This window comes from Mesoplodon mirus, assembly GCF_964341445.2.
Source record: "Mesoplodon mirus genome assembly, chromosome: 8".
NCBI classification, from domain to species: domain Eukaryota; kingdom Metazoa; phylum Chordata; class Mammalia; order Artiodactyla; family Ziphiidae; genus Mesoplodon; species Mesoplodon mirus.
The window spans coordinates 41,608,229-41,616,569 of record NC_138984.1 but is presented as its reverse complement, the minus strand read 5'-3'; positions in this window follow the sequence as shown (position 1 = coordinate 41,616,569).

Genomic DNA, 8,341 nt, shown 5'->3' with positions numbered 1-8,341 from the left:
GTCAATTTCCAGGAGGCATGTGAAAAGTTAAAAGGTGGCTTATAAATTGCAAAAGAAATGCCCAAGTGAGTTTGGCACATGCATTATTGGATTTATGAATCACCAAGGCTCAGTTTTGGAGTTGAGAATCCTTAGATTCAAGGATATTGGGCAGAATTTAGCAGTCCAAAAGTTCGTGGAGCAGGTTTATCCTCTGCTGCCTATTGAATGTCTAATTGTTCCCTTTTCTGTTAGATTTCCAAAATATTGGGGGGAGGGAGAGGTTTTTAATCTCTCTGAAAGAATTCTGAAGACAGCATATAATATATAATAGAAGGACATTACACTCCTTCTCAAATGGAAGTTGTCTCACTATCTCCTGGGATGTGTCTTAAAATTAAGATTAATGGAAGTAGTAAATTTTAAAACCTAAAGTAAAATGAAACAGTGAAATGGACATTAACATACACAGACTAAAGATAGATATAATGGAGACATTATTTAAACACTGATTCAGCTTGTGTTCAAAGCACAAGTAAATTACAAACACACTTCTACCACATCTACTGTGTAGTGCAATCTTAAGGAAGTAGAACTAAAAGGTGTGTGTGGGGGGGGATTGAGGCAGGAAAAGCAGGAGAGCAAATGTGATGGGGCATTTTCCTGCTCCTGCTGTAGGTACAGTGGATTGCTTAGTCTTGGGGGGCTACATAGAGATAGATTTTATGAACTGCTGCAAAGTCCTTCTGGATGGAAGAAGGGAGAAAACAACCCACCAGTGTCCTATCTTTCCCTGCCTCCCATGGGTTCAAATTTACTCTACAGACATCTACTCCCCACACTTCCAGATTGTATCACCTGGACTCTCCATATAGCAACTGGTGGAGCCAGGGGACAGCGGGCAAGCACAGCAGCACATGATTGGCACTGCTACAATGAGAATAATGCACAAAAGCTGTTCTTGGGCCACATCAAGCCACAAAGCAAGTGACATGCACGCATCTGTGGTAGTAATTACTGAATATCATACAGTAGGTACAGCCCTCCAAGAAAGGAAAAAGGATAGGGTAGTCTTCCCACAAAAGAAAAGGTAGAGAAAGGAATATAACTTATCTGTCTACAGGTCTACTGGGGAACAGTCAACTATTAAGACACAGATTTTCATCTTGTATGCAGTGTAGACCCAAGACACAGTGCTCCCAGACAACTATTAACAGGATCAACTTTCAGCATCTGATACTAATCTGACTTGCAATAATACACTTTTCAATTCATCCACCTAAATCCTTACTACATTCCATCTTTTTACCTATCTGTCCACACAAATATCAGACTCTATTCTTTGACTTTAACTTAATTTGACCTCGATAGCCCAATGAAACAGATCCCCCAAAATTTACAGCTCAATAAGAAAATCAGCTTTTCTTTTTCCTTACAAAGCCTGAAGGGAGTGGTGGGTACAGCCATAATTCTTCTTTGAGGCTTAGAAAATTATGAAATGGAAAAATTACAAAACAATTATAAATAGCTTATACATTTATGGAAATATATTCAATCTCAGAAGTAATAAAGGATATGCAAATGCAAAAAATATATACTTTTGCCCAAAAGTTTAACAATTATGTCAGGAAGCATATGATAAAACGGACATACTTATTTGTGAGGATACAAAATATTAAAGCATTTTTGGAAGAATCTGTCAGCACATATCAAATTTACAGAGACAAATCCAAGACCATAACCTAAAATAGGCATGTGTATTTTTGTGTGTGTATATATATGTTATATGTGGTATTGAATCATTATGTAATATCAAAAAAATTAAATTATGAATTATGTAGCCATTAATAGGTATATGATTATAAGTATCATACTTTGGAAAACTAAACATGCAGCTATTCATAATAATGGGAAAGATGTATATGACTTTGACATGGAAAATCGCCGAGAAAAATGGTGATGTGCTAAAAACATATTAAAGTAAATTTAGAACTTCATTTGGGTTTTTAAAAATGCATAACTTCATTTAGAAATAAAAATACAAGCTAAAAATCCCACTTGGTTTGGTGATTAAAGACATGATTGTATATACAATATTTGGATAGAAAGTTACAGAGGAATTCACATTATGCATTATATAATTTTATATCCTTTTTTACAGTAAATATAAATTCACGTCTTATTTATAGAATATTAAAAGTGATTAAAATGAAAAAATATTAGAATAAAAATAATGCCTTTTATGCTCCTGACAGCTATACAGAATTATAATGCCACATTTGACATTCTGTCCCTTTGTAAGTTTATGAAAATAATAGATTATTGAGGTAACCAATTGTTGATACTCAGTGCTTTGTATTTATGAGGGGAAATAAACCCTCCAGGTGAATTTCCTGGGAAGCAGTAAGCTTAACCAAACAAATATAGTCTATTAATTTTCATCATATTATTAAATATATGCTATTAAAATTAATGTTTTATTGAACTTTAAAATAAATATTAAGTACACAAGTGCACAGTTAAACAACCTTGTATTTCTGGAATAATGGCAACTTGGTCATAAGATATAATCCATTTTATATATCACTGGGTTTGATTGATTAATATTCTATTTAAGATATTTATTTCTATGTTTAAGAGAAATTGGCCAAAAATTGCTTTCTTGAAACATCCCTGTTGGTTTCAAGGTTATTCTGGCCTCAAAATGCAAGTTGCCATGTTTTCTATCTTTTCCCAACTTCTGCAAGTGTTTGTATAAGCTTCCTATTATTTCCCTCTTAATGTCTGGTGATGTCATCAACAAAGTCATACTAGTTTGAAGATTTCATTTTGTAAGGTTTTAAATTGCTGATTTTTTTTAAATAGATGAATTAGCGTTCAGGTTTTTTTTCTTTCTGTGTCTTTATTTTGTTAGGTTTTTTTAAGGAATTTTTTTATGTGATGTTAATTTTTAAATATGCTGGCATGAAGCTGTTAATATACATTATCATCTATTTAATGTCTGTAAGTGTGGTAGAATTCTGTTTTTCATTCCTCATATTGTGATTTGTACCTTCTCTCCCACCCTTTTTTATATCATCAATTGTTGTCATCTTTTTAAGATAATTTCTCATTGAATTTCTGTATTCTACAATATATGTTTTCAATGTCATTGCTCTTGTTATTCCTTCCTTCTATCTTCTATAATTTTAATTTGCTCCATTTTCTAACTTCTTGGAATAGATACAAACTTCATTGATTTCAGCATTTTTCTTTTATATTTCCATAAGACCATGTATTTCCTTTTAAGGACAGCTTTAACAAGATTTCCTAGGGACATTCCTTTATTAACACTCACTTCAAAATATTTTGAAATTTCTGTTGTAATTTTTCATGAATTTTCTAGCATTTGGCATTTTGTGGTTCTCCTAGCTATCCTAGTTCCCCAATGATCAGAAAATATACTTGTTATTAGTTTTTAGATATTTATTGGCCCAGTATTTGAACATGGTAAATGTTTTATATGAATTTGAAAAGTCTGTGTTTTACCATAGTCTACTTGTTGATTATTTACTGAGAGAAGCTATAAAATCTTCAACAATATGTATGGATTTTAATGTCTCTTGCATATTTATTGAAGCTGTGTTATTAAGTGTATAATTTTTAAATATATTCCTCTTGAATTGACTCTTTATAATTACAAATATTCTTAACATCTAGTAATATTTCTTGATTTAAGGACTTTGTCACCCTTTTTTGATAAGTGTAGACTTATAGTAATATATCATCTTTTTATACTTCTTACCTTCAATAAATTTGTATTTTTATATTTAATGTACATCTCTTATAAACAGCATATAGTGGGTTTTTCAAAAATTCAAAAAGAGAAAATATTAACCTACTGCCTAGAAGGTAAGTGTTCCATAAAATAATTAGATCAAAATCTACACAGTAACTTTCTTTTATTTTATTGTGAAATTAACACAAACAGTTAATATGAAGTTTAATAAAAACCAGTAACCCTAAGGTGAAGATTCCAGTTCTGGGAAAGATGAATTAAGCTCTCTGCAGCCTTTCTTTCCCAGTGATTATAACTAAAACTTCTGGCCAAATGAAACCCACTACACACACACACACACATACACACAATGACTGAAGAGTCTGAAAAGTAAATAATAGCAGGGAAATCAGGAAGGAAATTAGAAATTTGAAGAAAGATAAAGAAAGTGAAGGAGGTGAGTTTTCTTTATGTTTATTTCTTTTTTGCCTTCTTTTATTTTCCAGCAGTGCTCCAAAGGAGGCCAGTCTTTCTGGACCATGGGCAAGGAGAAAAGATGCCCATGAACCAGAGTGTGAAGACAAAATCACATTATTGTTATTATTATTTTTTCTTTTTTTCTGTCCTGAGCCAGCTCTGATATCTGTTTCAGTCCCAGATCTGTACTGCCATTGACATCCTGTGGGTGCAAGCACCTTAGAGAAAATCTGTGCCTCTGGATCAAAGAATCAGAAAAAGTGCCCTGGTTGTGTAAAACATATGAGGAAATAGTCCTGTTATTGGTTGATTGATTTAATGGTTGGATGAATATCTTTCCTCACTGCTTTGCCCTAAATATAGCCTCAGTCATGAGGAACTGTGGGACAGCATTAAATGCTAAAACTTAAAACTCTAAGAAATATCAGTATTTCCGGCCATATCAACTGGTGAAAGATATCCCTTGCATGTGCAGAGTGTGGAGGAAATCCCACAGAGGAGGACCCTGGAAAAGGAGGTCCCCTGGTCTGTGTATGAATGAAAACATATATTGGGATCAGTCCCAAGCTTGCACGTGTGCAGAAGTAACACAAAGAACTATAGCAAAGGCTTTGAGAATTGAATTGCAGTAGAAACACTGCAGACTCCTAAATGGACCCTTGAGTGGAGCACGGAGGGGCAAATTCAAATAGCACCTGCAAACACTTTCAAAACTCAATCACTGTTGGAATCCCCACCACCACAGAAAGTCAGATGGTACTTGCATTCAGAAAGTAATCAGCCTGCCTGCCCGCTAAAATGAAACTAGTAACATCCCCAGAGGATTCTAACAGAACCCAGACTCTCAAAACAACTATTCACAATATCTCAGTAAGAGGCAATAAGCATATTTCACCTATGTTTCCCACTGGAAAAAAAAAAAAAACTATAAAACCAGGACAGAAGGTGTGGGAAGAAGCTTATCTGAGGAAACTCTGAGGTGAGCACTGTGGTGTTCACAGGGAGAGCTCATGGACAGGGATTTTAGTTCTGGCTCGAGGAGCAGAAAAGGGAGCTCCTAAAGTTCAGAGAGAAAGTGTGGAAATCGACTCCTCTTTCTAATTTCTTCTCTTATTTTCTTTATTGTCTTACAACTCATCACAAGCAACCCTCACATTCCATGGTGGTGGCCATTAAAAGGGGCAGGAGGAGCCATAATTCTGACAGAGGGAAGTATGACCCTCCATTTGGTTGAATTGTAGGAACAAAAAACAAAATGGGCAAAGTCACAAAAGCACAAAAATGCTTAGTTTGTCTTGAAAAGACAGAAAAGCTCAGCATGGTGACAAAGTCAGGCTGATTAAAATGAAAAATAGACCTCAAAAGCAAATGACCCTATGTATCAGGAAATGGGATAGAGACATTATTCTGTAATAATTCTGTAATGAACTCATGACACTATCTGAAACCTCCAGGTTGATTCAAGAATCACATACACAAAGTCAATATCTGTGTGAAGAGAGAAGACAGAATAAAGGGCATTTAGTGGGACAAATAACATTTGCATGCAAGGATGAGAGAAAAAGGTGTAAAATTTGGTAAAAGCCCCAAAGTAAGTTTTAGTCCTATGAGAAGCAGATGCCAAAATACAATGAGGTGTGTGGGAGACTTATTGGACGGAGTAAAGGTAAAGGGCAAAATGGGAGAGAATAGGTGTGGGTAAGGACAGATTTTACACCATAAGGAGGCTTGATAACAGAAAAAAAGGAGAAAAGGAGTGAAGAACTGGTACAAAGATACTCAGATCACAGTTTAGTTCTGAAAAATTCTCAACTGGCTTGTACTAGAATTTAGAAAAAGGAGGTTAGTAAGACTAACCACAACCCACATAACTGAAATCAGCCTCAGTACAAGTACAACTTGTACTTCTCTCTCCTTCCTGAAAAATCTGCCTGGATATTTACCTAATAAATATTATTTAGGAACACACACTAACTCCACTTTTAAACTGTGGAGTTAGTATATGTCAGTGATCTTATGTATGGTATCATAATTATGCATTTATAAAATTAAATAGGGAAAAAGTATATACATATCATTACAAGAGCAATTCTATAAATTATCTAGGAATAAATCTACAAAAAGATATGCAAAATCGCTAAAGAAAATTACAAATTATTTTGAAGAATAAAAATGAGGCATCAATAGATATGCATGGATACTAACATTCAAACTGTAAATTATAAAAATGTTCCCATAGAAATCTATAAGGTCCCGGAGGAAGATGGCGGAAGAGTAAGACGTGGCGATCACCTTCCTCCCCACAGATACATCAGAAATTCATCTACACGTGGAACAACTCCTACAGAACACCTACTGAACGCTGACAGAAGACCTCAGACCCCCCAAAAGGCAAGAAACTCCCCACATACCTGGGTAGGGCAAAAGAAAAAAGAATAAACAGAGACAAAAGGATAGGGACGGGACCTGCACCAGTGGGAGGGAGCCGTGAAGGAGGAAAGGTTTCCACACACTAGAAGCCCCTTCGCGGGCGGAGACTGCAGGTGGCAGAGGGGGAAAGCTTCGGAGTAGCGGAGGAGAGCACAGCAACAGGGGTGTGGAGGGCAAAGCAGAGAGATTCTGGCACAGAGGATCAGAGCCCTCAGGCACGCACCAGCCCGAGAGGCTTGTCTGCTCGGCCGCCTGGGCGGGCGGGGATGGGAGCTGAGGCTCGGGTATCGGGTTTCAGTCAGAGCGCAGGGAGAGGACTGGGGCTGGCGGCAGGAAGAGAGCCTGAAGGGGTTAGTGCACCACGGCTATCCCAGAGGGAGTCCGGAGAAAAAGTCTGGAGCTGCGGAAGAGGCAAGAGACTTTTTCTTTCCTTTTGTTTCCTGGTGCGCGAGGAGAGGGCATTAAGAGAGCTGCTTAAAGAAGCACCAGAGACGGGCGCGAGCCGCGGCTAAAGGCGCGGATCCCAGAGACGGGCGTGGGACGCTGGGGCTGCTGCTGCCACCACCACAAGGCCTGTGTGCAGGCGCAAGTCACTGTCCACCCCGCCGTCCGGGGAGCCTGTGCACCCCGCCACTGCCGGGGTCCCGGGACCCAGGGACGGCTTTCCCGGGAAAGCTCACGGAGCGCCTCGGGCTGATGCAACGTCACGCCAGCCTCTGCCGCCGCAGGCCCGCCCCACACTGTGCACCCCTCCCTCCCCTCTGCCTGAGTGAGCCAGAGCCCCCGAATCAGCGGCTCCTTTAAACCCGTCCTGTTTGAGCGAAGAACGGACGCCCTCCGGCGACCTACACGCAGAGGCGGGGCCAGGTCCAAGGCTGAGACCCGGGAGCTGTGAGAGCAGAGAAGAGACAGGGAAATCTCTCTGTGCAGCCTCGGAGGCAGCGGATTAAAGCTCCACGGTCCACTTGATGTGCCCTGCGTCTGTGGAGTGCATGAATGGACAGTGAATCATCCCAAATTGAGGAGGTGGACTTTGAGGACAAGATTTAAGACTTTTCCCCCTTTTCCTCTTTTTACAATGAATTATCCCAAATTAAGGAGGTGGACTTTGAGAGCAAGATTACAGACTTTTCCCCCTTTGCCTCTTTTAACAACGAATTATCCCAAATTGAGGAGGTGGACTTTGAGAGCAAGATTTTCGATTTTTCCCCCTGCTCTCTTTTTGTGAATGTGTATGTGTATGCTTCTGTGTGAGATTTTCTCTGTATAGCTTTGCTTCCACCATATGTCCCAGGGTTCTATCTGTCCGTTTTTTTTCAATAATTACTTTTTAATTTTAATAACGCTACTATATTTTATACTTTATTCTATTTTACTTTACCTGCTCTTTCTTTTTTCTCCTACCTTCCCTTCCTCCCTCCCTCCCTCTGACACTCCTTTCCTTCTTTCTCTCTTTCTATCCTTCCTCCCTCCCTTCTTTCTTTGACTCTTTCTTTTTCTTTCCTTCCTCCCTCGCTCCTTTCTTTCTTTCTTTCCAACCTTCCTCCCTCCCTCCCTCCTTTCTTTTTTTTTCTTCCTTCCTTCCTTCCTTTCTTTCCTTCTTCCTTTCTTTCTCTCTCTCTTTCTTTCTTCTACTAATTATTTCTTTCTACTTTTTCTCCCTTTTATTCTGAGCCGGGTAGATGAAAGGCTCTTGGT